We start from the raw sequence: 14,237 nt of genomic DNA, 5'->3' as shown, positions 1-14,237 counted from the left end.
TTTTTCTCCACACCCTCTCCAGCATTTACTGTTTGTAGATTTTCTGATGATGCCCATTCTAACCGGTATGAGGTGATACCTCGTAGTTTTGATTTACATTTCTCTAATAATTAGTGATGTTGAGCAGCTTTTCATGTGCCTCTTGGCCATCCGTATGTCTTCTTTGGAGAAATGCCTATTTAGGTCTTCTGCCCATTTTTTGATTGGGTTGTTTGTTTTTTTGATATTGAGCTGGATAAACTGTTTATGTATTTTGGAGATTAATCCTTTGTCTGTTGATTCGTTTGCCAATATTTTTTCCCATTCTGAGGGTTGTCTTTTCGTCTTGCTTATAGTTTCGTGAGTTTTCTCTAGTTGTGGTGAGCAGGGGCTACTGTTCGTTGCGGCACATGGGCTTCTTAGCACAGCGGCTTCTCTTGTTGCGGATCACGGGCTCTAGACACGCGGGCTTTAGTAGTTGTGGCTCGAGGGCTGTAGAGCACAGGCTCAGTAGTTGTGTACGAGCTCAGTTGCTCTGTGGCATGTGGGATCTTCCCGGACCAGGGCCTGAAACTGTGTCCCCTGAATTGGCAGGTGGATTCTTAACCTGTGCCACAAGGGAAGCCCCAGGTCCTCAATTCTTAAGTGAAAACTTGATCACCATGGTTGTTGGGTCAATCCCTTGTGGGTGGAGCCATAGGGGACATTTAAAGACCAATTAGGCAGGAAGGGGTTTAACCTGCTAGTTCCCAAATATAACAACTTTCAGCAGTGCCTCTTCCCCTCACTGTTAGTTTCAGGAAAATGACACAGAGACTTCACCTCACAAGGACCTGGTGAAGTTACGTGTGATACACATGTGACTGAGCAATGGTGTTTTCCTTGGTATTCCCCTGTCCCCACCTCCATGCCTTGGAAAGCAGGCTCTTATTCCATTGCCTCAGGGTAGGGGAATGATGTGACAGGATAAAGAGCAAAACAAGAACGAAAAATTTCTCTGAGTTGTGTTTTGTATTATAAAAGCCCTCAGAGGACTGGAGAGGATTTGGAGTACAGCCAAAGTTATTAGGAAGAAAACGGTTTGGGGAGAGTGGGGCTTCCCTGGAAGATGAGAAGCACTTCTCTTCACTGGGGTGGGAGGAGAGATGGATGAAAAGTGAGAGAGCAAAGCCCTGGGTGGGTCCTTCCCTCCTCCCCTGCCCTCTTTCCTCAGAAAGGCACAAGCCTGGGGAGAAGAACAGCTGTGGGGTGTGGGCCTACAAAGCTTCCCAGACCCTCAAGTGACCCCAAAGTAGCAGGGAGCCGCAGACACACATGGGCTGTGTGGATGGGAAGGAGGCACAGATGCGTCACTGTCAGTAGGGAGACCAGAAGGAACTGTAGTCATCTGGGTTGGTGCCTCTTCAAAGAGTTGACTTGAGAGACAAATGGTTCCCTAGTTCCTTGGCACTAACCCCTGCACTGCCACCATGTCCCACCCCAAACCTAGACACACCCTCAAAGGTGGAGAGATACTAAAATGATGGGACTTATTGCTGACACCTCCTGAGAGAGCATGGGCTTAAAAGATAAATTAGGTTGATTTACAGAAGAATAAAAATATATTTATTGTACACTTGGATCTATGCCTACTTTAGTTTGAGCTTCTGGGGTAGATAGGGTGGTGTAGTGGAGAGACCGCCAGCCTGAGAGAGAGCTCTGTCACAGTCGTGTGTGACTTTGGACAAGTCATGTGACTCATCTGGGTCTCAAGGGCCTCAATCTATAAAATGTGTATAATAACACCCACACGGAATGGGATGTTGCACGTGGATGTCAAAGAATACAGTGCAAAGCAAGGAGGCAGCCTAAATGGTATCAAATGCAAAGCATAATTAGAAGAAAAACACTGCATAATAACTCAACTTGAAGAAACTTCCAGGAAAGACTGGCTAGGGACTTCCCTGGTGGCACAGTGGTTAAGACTCCAAGCTCCCAATGCAGGGGACCCAGGTTCGATGCCTTGACAGGGAACTCGATCCCACATACATGCTGCAACTAAGAGTTTGCAAGCCACAACTCAGGAGTCTAAGAGCCACAACTAAGGAGCCTACCTGCCACAACTAAGACCCAATGCAATATTAAAAAAAAAGACTGGCTAGACACTCATCAATTTCATTCTCTGTTCCTGGCACACAAAATACAACATTTCCCAGCTCCCCTGAAGTTAGGATGGGACCTTGTGATTGGGTTCTGCCAGTGCAATGTGGCAGAAGTAGCAGACATAGCCACAAACTTTAACATACTACCTTCTCCCTCGATGGCAACTGTTGAGGACAAATGTTGAAGCTGATGGCATTTTTTGTTTGTTTGTTTTTTAGGCCGAACCATGGGGTATGCGCACGGTTCCCTGACCAGGGATCCAACCGGCGCAGGATCGCAACTAGTGAATCACCCAGGAAGTCCTGAAGCTGATGGCATTTTAAGATGAAAGAAGCCTGAATCCCAAAGTCACCACTTGGAAGAGTCTCCCTGGAGAGCCCTCTACCTACTTGAATTGTGATATAAGATGTAAACTTTTATCATATTAAGTCAATCATATTTTGGGGTTATGTGTTAATGCAGCCTATCTAGCCTCTCCTGAATGGCATACTACTATAATAATAGGATAATAATATAATATAATCATTTATATACATATACATATCATGTATAACACATATATGATGAGATATCTTGAGGCATGAAGAAGTGACTCAGTCTATATCTTTCCTTCCATATTATAAAGAACATAAAAGTTCAATGTGTGCTGTTCTTGGGCAAAGCTGTCACAAGCACAAGTTGCGATGACATTCAGTCTAAGGCTTGCTCAGTGGAAGCACATTTGCATATAACCCCGGGGGAAATCTCTCACCTGGAGTGGACAGAAGCCAGGCCCGCTGCACCACCTCATCACAGCTGCTGAGATTTTACCTTGTATGACTGCTGCCCAGTCTTAGCTGGGAGACAGCCCCCCTCCCTCCTGGGCTCATATTCTCCACGGACACGCAGCATTCTAACCGGGAGGACCCAGGAGATGCTCTTGGGTCCAGGCAATGAGGAAACCCGCTCTGTAGGGAGCACAGCTCTTACAAAACATCTCAAAGCAGCAGGTTTTGTATGTTTGCTTATTGTTATCTCCATTCCCCAAACAGTTCCACCATGCACACATTTGCAGCTTAACTCCTGCTCAAGTCACCAAAGCAGGTGATGCTATTGACTGTACTCAGAGACCAAAACTTCACTGCAGCCCTGGAGGCTGTCCAACTGCAGCCAGCAGGACAGTAATGTTTTCTCCAGAAACCACACACTCTTTGTCCAGGACTGGTAAGAGAGCTCAGTTACCTTGGAAGGTCCTGAGCTTCAAATTTCCTCTGTCTCAGGTCCAGTCACCAGCCCCTCTCTGGCTAAGGCTTTATTCTAATGCCTTTGACCAGTGGGAAGGAGGGCTGGTTCCTGCATTCCTTAACAAAGACTACCCTCCTCTGGACCAGTTAGCTGGCTTTGATCCACGGCAGAGAGTCCCGCTCAGTGGGCATGCAGACTTGGGCTGTTGGTCACACGGGGTGAATGAGAAACCATGAATACAATGGGAAATTTGTTAGCATAATAGAGTGAAATCTCAATGCTCCTATCCTACTGAAGGCAGGTAAGTGCAGCTGTACCATCATCTTTGAATAAATGGTACTGACTTTCAGAAAAAGAAAGCATTATTATACTTTCCCTAGGTAGTATTATTATTGTTATTATTATTGATGTACTGAGAATTGGTAACCTGAAGAGTAAAGATACTTCAACTGTTTTTAATTGTTGCTTTCTAAAATAAACACTTGAAAAAAAAACTAATATGTGCCTATTGTGGTAAATCTGCTAAGTACAAAAAAGTATACAAAATGTTTTAATAACGTCTACCAGCTTCTGTCTTGTGATATAGTGAGCCATGTAAATGTCTATCTCCCTTCTATATTTTATATTTCTTGAGGGAAGACATTATAGATAGTATTTCTTCATTTTTGTGTAGCCCATAACACCTCAGCCTAGGGCCTTTTTTATTTTATTTTATTAACTTTTTAAAATTCTGTTTTCATAGTTATTGATTTATTTACTTACTTAATTTTTTGGCTGCTCTGCATCTTCATTGCTGTGTGCAGGCTTTCTCTAGTTGCTGCACGTGGGGGCTAATCTTTGTTGTGGTGGCCGGGCTTCTCATTGTGGTGGCTTCTCTTGTTGTGGAGCACTGGCTCTAGGTGCATGGGCTTCAGTAGTTGTGGCATGCAGGCTCAGTAGTTGTGGCTCACGAGCTCAGTAGTTGTGGCTCGAGGGGTCTAGAGCACGGGCTTAGTAGTTGTGGTGCACGGACTTAGTTGCTCTGAGGCATGTGGGATTTTCCCAGACCAGGGATTGAATCCGTGTCCTTTGCATTGGCAGGCAGATTCTTAACCACTGCACCACCAGGGAAGTCCAGGCCAGGGCCTTTAATATGGCAGAACACAATAAATGTTTGTGGAATGATTGTCATTCAATGAATTTGGGAAAGTTGATATTCTTATCTACCTTTGAGGACCAGAGTCTCCACAGTTGAAAACAAAATTTAAAAATATACCTGTAATAAAGACTACCTACACCCAGGTGGTGTGCTGCATGACTGTGGTCTCTGAAGTCAGACAGACATGGCCTGGAACCCATCTCTGATCTTACTATCAGTGTGTCCCTAGGCAAGTTATTTCAATGCTCTGGATCTCTTGTCTGATGACTTGCCCTCATTCCTGGACCTGAGCTAATGGAATGATCACTACTGGAAACATAGATGCCTGAAGGTGCCCCGATTTTAGCACTGTATATTCCACACTTTGGAAAACTCCTTAATCTCGGGCAACCAGGAAGATTGGTCACCCTACAGAGAGGTAGGACAAATCACACACTGGCTCTTAAAGCTTTTGTGTAGAAGCAAAACACAACACTTCTGTTTATTTCAGTGACCCAAGCAAGTCATATGGCCACAGAGAACTCCAAGGGGTGGGGAAGTGCCATCCTACTGTATTCCAAGGAGGAAACCTGAAAATATTTGGTTGCCAGCTCTAATGACCACCACACCTGCTTCACCCTTCCCACCCCCATCAGGGTTTATAGTCTCTTTAGGGTGACATTCAGCTCTAGGACCTGAGCTTAGCACATTTATGGTCAATGGATTTTCATTCCCCACGCTCCACTCCAAGAACAGCATTGGTAGTAAGTTGGGCAATGGATGCCAAAGACAGAATCAGTTTCTCCTTCAGTGACATCCATTCATTCACTTATTGATTAGTGGAGTCATTGACTAGACAAACACTAATTGAACCCCTATTTTGTTGGAGATGTGCTATAGTGGTGAGATATGATCTTCAGTACAAAATATTTAAATCCAAGAAATGGTGAGCTGGCAAAATTAGGTTTTTACTGTGCTATTTACAGATCTCATTTCCTATTAAATTATTTTGTGGATAATTTGATATTTTCTCTCTTGCCTCTTCCCAGTGTTCACTAAAGGTTGTATTTTAGGCTTTAAGTAAGTAACACTACTAAAGTGCTCAAACTAATAAGCTCATACCTGCTTAGCCAAAGAGCATCGCCCACCCACAGCTCTGCCTCCTGGGTTAGGGGCAGGGTTTGGGGAAGGGGTCAGGAGTTAAAATTGGGAAATGGTGATGCTATTACATATTTGTTAGTCCCTGCAACTTGATTTTATTCTCTAAGTGTGCCATTAGCCATTCCCAGATGCAAGTGACTGCTTCCAAAGGTCTAGGTCACAGTGGTTTCAATCACCTGGGGAGCATTGAAAAACTCATGCCCAGGCCGCATCCCAAACCAATTAAATCAGAATCTCCAGGGTGAGGTGAGACTCAGGCATTGGTATTTTTAATGTTTCCCAGGTGAAGCCATTGGCCTAGGACCGTGGTTCTAAAATTTAAACATATATCAGAATCAGCTGGAGGGCTTGTTAAACTATATCCACTGGGTCCCACTTGCAGAATTTGTGATTCAGCAGGCCTGCGGTGTGGCCTGAGTATTTGCATTCCTAAGCAGTTCCCAGATGATAATGCTGCTGCCATCTGGAGATCATATTTTGAGAACCACTGTTCTAGGAGACCCTCAGCCTCCTTAACAACTGAATGAAATGGGAATGGGCTAGTGGCAGGGAGGCCTATTCTAGATGTTCATTACCTCTGGAGGATCCGCTCAGGTGGCACTGCAGACTCAGGTCTGCTTGTGAGCAATCTCTATAAGAAAGAGGTGAAATAAAATGGCCTTGTAGATGACTGTGAGGTTTAAGTGAGATAAGGCATACCAAGCCCTTAGTGCAAAAGTGGCCACAAAGTAAGCACTCAAACAATGCTAGCCTGCAATGCTAAGCTATCTTTCCCCAGAAACCCAGGAGTGAACAGCAACATCAGAGAAGGGTCTGAAACCTCCATACCTCCCACAAGTCTTTCTTCTTTTCTTGCCCCCCCTTTTTTAAAATATTTTTTGAAAAGGCAATAAACATTTATGATTTAAATAAATAATTGTATAAAAGGATGACAAGTAATTTTGCCTCCCCCAGAAGATCTCTAATCCTCCAATTCTGCCCATCAGAGATAAGCACTAGTTCCAGTTTCATACATATGCCTCTAGGGGCATTTTTTTGTAGGTAAAACTACAAGTATGTGTGTGTGTGTCAACTTCTTTTTAAAAAGTATTAATTATAGCGTGTTATTTACATTGTTTTTGAAATATTTTTTTTTAAAGATTTGTTTATTTATTTATTTATTTATTTGGCTGCGTTGGGTCTTCGATGCTGCACATGGGCTCTCTTTAGTTGAGGCAAGCAACTACTCTTCATTGTGGTGCGCGGGCTCCTTACCAGTGGCTTCTCTTGTTATGGAGCATGGGCTAAGGCACATGGGCTTCAGTAGTTGTGGCACAGAGGCTCAATAGTTGTGGCTCACGGGCTCTAGAGTGCAGGCTCAACAGTTGTGGCCCACAGGCCCAGCTGCTCCACGGCATGTGGGATCCTCCTGGAGCAGGGATCGAACCCATGTCCCCTGTATTGGCAGACAGATTCTTAACCACTGCACCACCTAGGACGTCCCTAGTTTTTTTTTTTTTTTTTTATTTGTTTAGTTTGGCTTTTGGTTTTGTGTTTTTTGTTCCTTGCGTTTTTTTTTTTTTTTTTTTTTTTGCCATTATAAGCATTCAAACAGACAGTCAAACAGCTCTATCAGATAAATTCATTAAAGTGAAATTGTTGGACCAAGATTATGTCCAATTTCCCTTTTGATCTAAACTGACAGACTCCCTGGGAATTCCCAAGGGGTGGTGTGTAGCAAAGATTCTGCTGCCAGGCTGTAAAGTGTTCAGCCACTGGCTTAGCCACTTCCTAGTTGTATAACCTGGGGCGAATGACTCTACATCCCTGTGCCTCAGTTTCTTCATTCACAAAATGATGAGAGTAACAGTTCTTTCCTCACAGGGCTGTTATGAGGACTAAATGAGAGAATAGCTATGAAACAGTACAACACCTGACACGAAGCAAGTCCTTGGCAACTGTGACACAAAACAGAAAATAAAAAGTCAGCAGAAGAAAAGTAGAATCCCCGAGACAATGGTAGGTAATCCAGATGATGCCATTCTGGGTGGGCCTCTGCTCCTATGCGGCACCAGTCGTTCCCAATGACCCCATATTTGGGGTACAAGTAGGCTGCACTGATGGGGCTCATGTTAGAGGGCGTGACATGCCTAAGGGGTCAGGCAATTTCATAAGGACCAGTGTGACTTCCCTGAGGATCAGGCCCTCGCCTTTGCTTTGGTTCTTGCCACAACAACGAAAACAGACTCAGTGTGGGGTCCCAACACTAGAGCTTCCAAGGGAGGGATGTGCCAAGAGTGGGATTGAATGCTGATGACAGGTATAGGAGGCTTACTTGTAGAAACTGATACTGCAAGAAGCGAAGTGACTTGCTTGAGATTACACAAAAGGAATGATGGAGGTGCAATTAGCAAAGTAGAAAGCATTGTCTTTCAATTGTGCAAAACCGTCTCCAGTTCTCTCTCCTTCTCTCATTTAAGGCCCGGTGTTGGCCATGTAAAGAAACGATGGTGATGCTTATGACAACAGCAGTTAACTGCCATGGACTGAAGACTCTGGGCCAAGTGATGTGCTAAGCATTTTACATGGATTATTTTAATACCCTCCACCCTGTGGTTGAGTGTTCGCTATGTGCCAGGTGCTCTCCTAAGCACTTTGTATATTCAGACCCATTTCACTGTCACAACCATCTCATGAGGCAGGTACTAATACATCTCCGTTTTACAGATAATGAGCTGAGGGACAGAGAGATGAGCTAACTTCCAAAAAGCTAGTGAATAGTGGATTTGCAGATCTGATCTAGATATCCTGCCTCTTTTTTGTTTGTTTTTTAAAACTTCTGGCGCAGGAGGTTGTATTAATCACACTCCTTAGTCTATAGTACCCTCTCCTCATTGGTGTCCGCAATGCCCCTCTCTTGTTTTATCCATCAGTCAATCATCTCACTTTATTTGGGCCTCCCCCCACCCTCCTCCTTTTGCCTAGAAGCAACCATTCTGCTGTACTTAACTTAATGTGTACCTTGTTGTTTGTGCGAGTTGTTGCAAAATCTGTGTTGTAACACAGGTTGTGTTATGTTGTGTGCTGTTTCTTATTCACTCTTCCAAGGGCAGCAAAAGCCTGTGTCATCATTATGTAAGACCGCTGCTGCTAGAGACTGCCCTCAAATGCTTGAGCTACCATACTAGAAAAGTTAGCTTGCACACTGCCCTCTCTGCTGATAAGCACAAGCCAGCAAGTGAGTCTGAGAGTGTGGAAGTGATGTAGTCTTGGTGCTCTTCCAACTAAAACATTTGGGTTACTATAGTTACAATAGATCTGGAAAGGTCCGCAGGATGAAAGGATAAACTAGAGATCGATGGACATCCAAAGGTTGGTTAGGAGTCTGGCCCCCCTTACCTCCAACAGCTCCCCTAACCCCAGGTCACCCCCAAATAACAACCAACCATATAAACATGATGGGCTTGCCATAAAACATGGCTTAGGGCAAGTCCCCCAGCCTCCCACTTCCAACCAGATTATCATCCCAACTCTCTGCAGAGGGCTGGGTCTATCTACACTGGAGATTCGGTAAAGCACTTAACTCGCATATCCAAGTCAACTTCTGATGGAAAAAAATTATATTCTAAAGCTAGAGGTGTAATTAAATGTGTGTAAACCAATATAGTCATCCCAAACTCAGATTCATTTGCAGCAAAAAGGCACTTCCACTATTCTCTAGTGTTCAAAAATTCCACCTGCAACTCTGCCACACTGACCAGCTCCCATTTCTCTCCCTCCCCGTACCTACACTACTTTCTTTCTTGCCATCAGGCCTTTTGTGTCCCTCCCAAAAGAAATGTTGAAGTCCTGACCTCTAGTACCTCACAATGTGTCCTTATCCATAAATAGGGTCATTGCAGATGTAATCAGTTAAGATAAGGTCATTAATCCAACATGACCGGTGTCCTTATAAGAAGGCCATGTGAAGACACAGAGATACATGGAGAACACTATGTGACAATGGAGGCAGAGACTGGAGGGATGCATCTACAAGCCAAGGAACACCTAGGAATGCCAGCCGTCACCGGAAGCTAGGACAGAGGCATGAAACAGCTTCTTCTACATAGTCCTCAGAAGGAACCAACCTTGCAAACACCCTGATTTTGGACTTGTAACCTCCAGAACAATAAATTTCTATTGTCTTAAACCACCCAGTTTGTGGTACTTTATTATGACAGCCCTATAAAACCAAGCTTGGACAGCCCTTTCAAAACCTGAGATCCATAGGGAGACATTCTAGCAAGGCTTTGACCAGCATCCCTGGTTCCATCACCCCTGCCCTCCCTGTGCAGCCAATCCTGCTGATCCTGACTCTGGATGGGTCACACTCTCTAATTTCTCTGTTCCCGTCCGCAGGCTATTGAGGTGATAGTGAAATCTGATGAATTGGTTATGTTGTAGAGTCTCCCTCTCCCCAGTATGAGTGTACCCCAAGGACTCACCCTTGGTCATCTTTTGCCCCTCTTTCTACTCTCCCTTGGTAATTTAATCCAGTCTTCTGTTTCTCCATCTACTGGTATAACTCTGCAGGTCATCTGAAAGTCTTTCCAGCCCTGAGCTTTTCTCTCAAGATGCACATTTCTAGCTGCCTCCTGGACATCATTGCTCAATTGTCTCACTACTTTAAATTCCCTACGTTAACAAACGAACTCACTGAGTTTCTTCCCCCAGACCTGCTAGGTCCTTACTTTTACCATCCCACTCACCCATGCCAGAGAGCCCCTCCTCGCCTTCCACGTGCAACACGTCAAATTCAGTCAATTCTAAGCACCCCACCATATCTCATACCTGTTCTTTCTCAGTTCTCACCACCACCTTTGCCCTTGTTACCCTCACCATACAAATGGACTGATGTATTAGCACTCAGCAAAGGGCAGCTACTGCAATCACATTCATCTCTCTTCTTTCTAATACACGTCACACCCGGTTGCTTAGTTCTGGAAGCACGGTTGTGAGCACGCCACGTTCCTGCTCGAAAACCTTCAATGGCTTCCTATTGCCCAAGTTATAAAGGCTGAACTCCATTGCCTGATATATGTATACCTGGTTTTATTGCTCTTTGCTTTATTGCACTTTGCAGATACTGCATTTTTTACAAATTGAAGGTTTGTGGCAATCCTGCATCAAGGAGGTCTATCAGCACCATGTTTCCAACAGCACTGTTTTTTGACTAAGGTATGTACATCTTTTTTTTTAAGAAATAATACTATTGCACACTTAATAGACTATAGTATAGCATATATATAACTTTTATATGCACTGGGAAACAAAAATTCGTGTGACTTGCTTTATTTCTATATTTGCCTTACTGTGGTAGTCTGAAACCAAGTGTGCAATATCTTCAAGGTATGCCTGTGTATGCCCTGCACATAACTCCAACCTATTGTTACAGCTAAATTTTCACCATCATTTTCCCTTCATGTGCCCTTCATACCAACTAAACTGAACTACTAACTCTTTCTGCTACAAACACTGCACCCTTCTGACCTCCTTTCCCATCACCTTTGTTCACAGTCCACCTTCCTGGAGCACTCTCCATTTCCCCATCTCTGCATTTCAAATCCTACTTATTCTTCAAAGCTCAATTACGATACTACTTTCATAAAGCCAGTGTTTAAAAAAACCAAAATTCAACTGAGTAAATTCCAAAGATCTTACTGTCTTTATTCAATGATTCACGCGTTGGGCAGCATCCCATCTAGTAGATAGAAAGGCGCTCCAAGGAGCTGTACAAAATGGAAGACTTTTATAGACAGAAGGGGGCAGGACAAGGAAAGAGCAAGCTACCTCACCTTTCTTTGGTGGATGGAAGGGGTCTATCAGGTGGATTACTTCACTAGCGCTGACCAGGAGATTCCAGACTGACTGGTTAAGATCACATTCCTGGGGGAGGTTATAACTGCAATTAGGTTAGGTACTAAGTCTTGGTTTGGTGACATGGGCTTAGCACAAGGGTGCCTGTTGTCTCTTTTTTCACAATTCCCATCCTTTGATCAGCTTAACTAAGAGATACAACAAAAAAAAAATTTAAGGCATTACTGCCACTCTTGGCTACTGCTCTGTAGTTCTCCAGCTTTTATTGATACTCTGTGTAGTATTCACAGGTCATGAGATTATATATATATACATATATAGATATAGATATGTGTATATATATATATATATATTTTTTTTTTTTTTCCCCTGAATCTCTGTGGTATTCACAGGTCATGGCTTCAGGCTCACTATTTTTTAGTTTGTTGTTTTCTTCATTCATTTTCTGACATTCCAGTCTTAGGGAGGTTATTGGCTTAGTGGTTAATGGCTGCAAACATGCATTTAAGACTTTTGAGAGAATGCAACATGCCAGGGAGACTACCATGACTATTTTTAGTAGGATAATTCCCAATGTCTGGAGTGCACCTCAGAGCCACGGTCCCCAAGACTAAAACTGATGAAAAGCAAATAAGTCAAAGAAAGAACTGGATGAAGGAGTCACCCTTCCAAGCCAAGTGCCTTGCTTAGTGATCATATGTAACTGAGTTTCAACTTCTCCAGAAATGTTAATTCAGGTGCAGCAGGTGGTGTTGCACATAGAACAGATACCTCCTTCTTCAGCTAAAAGATAATCAAGGGCTATCTTATTACCAAGAACAACTATAGCCAAAAAGTCTAAGGACTATTGCTGGGCAGCTATTTTCTTAGCAGTAGACCCCACAATACTTTCAAGAGTTAAGGAGATGTTCCTGATCATAGCCTCATTCATATTTACTCCTACCCAGGGAAGTAGGGACCTGCCAAAGGAAGAGAATTCTGAATCATGGAAAAAGCTGGTAGGTCCTTCCTAACCCGATGATGTAAAATTCAGGGGAGTTGGCCAGTGAGGTGTCTCAGTTTGATTATGGATAGTTAGGGGCATGGTTAGATAACCTAAGAGGCATTTTCCCCGTTATACACTAGCCATCTAGGCATCCATAGGCCAAAGGAGAATGTAACCATCACAGACAAAGACAAATCTTGTTGGGGCACAAACCATGTCCACTAAAGTGGTGTTGTTAATGGATTCACTTGCAGAAATTGTTGCATTGGCCCATTCAAGCCAGAGGTCAATTAGGTTTTCAGTTCATTCAGGAAGTAAATCTCCTAGCCTAAAATAAAAAGTTGTTCCAAATTCCAGATACCTTCCTTAGCAATGGCCTGGGAGATGTGCACAGTGGTGTTATCTTTTCAGGCCAGTGCCAGTAGTTAAGGTGTGAAGTCTTGATCCAGTGCCTTGGGAGGAAGCAGCCTATCTCTATGTTGGCTACCTCTCTTCCTAGTTGATTTGACTTGAATACAGCTGTGAGATGTATGCCTAAGGTTCAAGTCCCTGAAATTTGGCTGCCATCTAGTAATTAGGAGGATCTGGTATAGTCCCTTCCAAGGAGATTCAAGGGCTTTCTATGTTCTTAGTGATTCCAAATCAGAAAACGGAGAAATTTGGAAATGTAGCAAGATATTTGAGGAAATTACAAGAGTTTAGAATCCAGACTGGTTTATAGGTATATAGCAAAACCTTAAAGACAATTAGCAGAACTAGAATACAATAGCTACAAAAGTACAAACATAATTTTTCTCTCTACAATTTCCCCCATTCAGAAAAAAAAGGTAAATACAGTAAAACTAATTTGTTTGCATTAAACTTGGCCTGATTATTTATGTAAGTGTAGCAAGAACAGTGACTGAGCACATAAACTTTGGTTATATCTGAGTCCATGGATATCTCTCTTAAATATGATGTTCCAGTCAAAGCCTTGGTGATATAGCCAATGTTTCCAATTGTGTCCTGTTAGAAGAAGAACAGATTCATGTTGAACTTATGCAAATAGCTAACAATTTCTGTGGAAGAACACTCAAGAATTTTCTAATTATGGAGGGATCAGGTAGGGAGAAAAAGTAAATGTTTCATCTGTGTTTACAAAGGTATACTTTACCAAATTGCTGTGTGTCTTGTATAAATTACGGGAAAAGGTTTCCTTAAATCTGGAAAAACAAACCATTAAGGAACCAGCAATGTTTCAAACAAAAAGTCGTAAAAAATTATAATCCTCCTCCTCAGTTGATTCTGTCCCATGAACTTGTTTTCCTTGAATCCAGTTTTTCCATTGGTTCTGGAAGTTCTTACCCAGTTCAGTTTTATGATCTTAAAGTTATCAGAAATCTGTACTTGTCAAAGCCTTTCCATGAATCTCCTTAAAGATGAAGCACTTTTGCAAGAACACTTTTGCAAAAGCATCAGAGTAAAACAATAACTGTAAATGATAAAAAGATTTAAAACAAGGACATGGCTAAAGATCTAAAAAAGAAAAAGAAAAAAAAAGATCTGATGAGAGTTCATTACAACTTAATTGACAAGGAAATTTGGTTATTTCTGTGACATACACATTTTTAGATAATTAATTGTGACTAATTATATTAGACCAGACCATATCAGATTTCCAGGAATTTCGCTCAATTTCTGGAACACTTATGACATATACCTATACAAATACAACATAACGAAGGCTTAATATTGCTTCTTATTTGACAACGCTTCCCATGTAATTTAACATATCAAATAAGCCTAATTAGTTTA

The 14,237-nt window shown here is 42.7% G+C and overlaps 1 long non-coding RNA gene and 1 pseudogene across 1 annotated transcript in view; both read right to left on the bottom strand.

Annotated features, from left to right (window-relative positions):
- Positions 1-1,005: 1,005 nt before the first annotated feature.
- On the bottom strand, positions 1,006-10,423 carry LOC130859237 (putative uncharacterized protein FLJ44553; annotated as a pseudogene).
- Positions 10,424-13,312: 2,889 nt separating this feature from the next.
- LOC130858231 (uncharacterized) overlaps positions 13,313-14,237 on the bottom strand; it is a 48,429-nt gene continuing 47,504 nt past the window's right edge. The window contains exon 5 of the long non-coding RNA XR_009055023.1: positions 13,313-13,448. This is a non-coding gene — a long non-coding RNA (uncharacterized LOC130858231). The remainder of the gene's footprint in view (positions 13,449-14,237) is intronic.

This window comes from Hippopotamus amphibius, chromosome 8, assembly GCF_030028045.1.
Source record: "Hippopotamus amphibius kiboko isolate mHipAmp2 chromosome 8, mHipAmp2.hap2, whole genome shotgun sequence".
NCBI lineage: Eukaryota > Metazoa > Chordata > Mammalia > Artiodactyla > Hippopotamidae > Hippopotamus > Hippopotamus amphibius.
The sequence above is the reverse complement of the archived record's forward strand: the minus strand, read 5'-3'. Positions and strand labels throughout refer to the sequence as shown.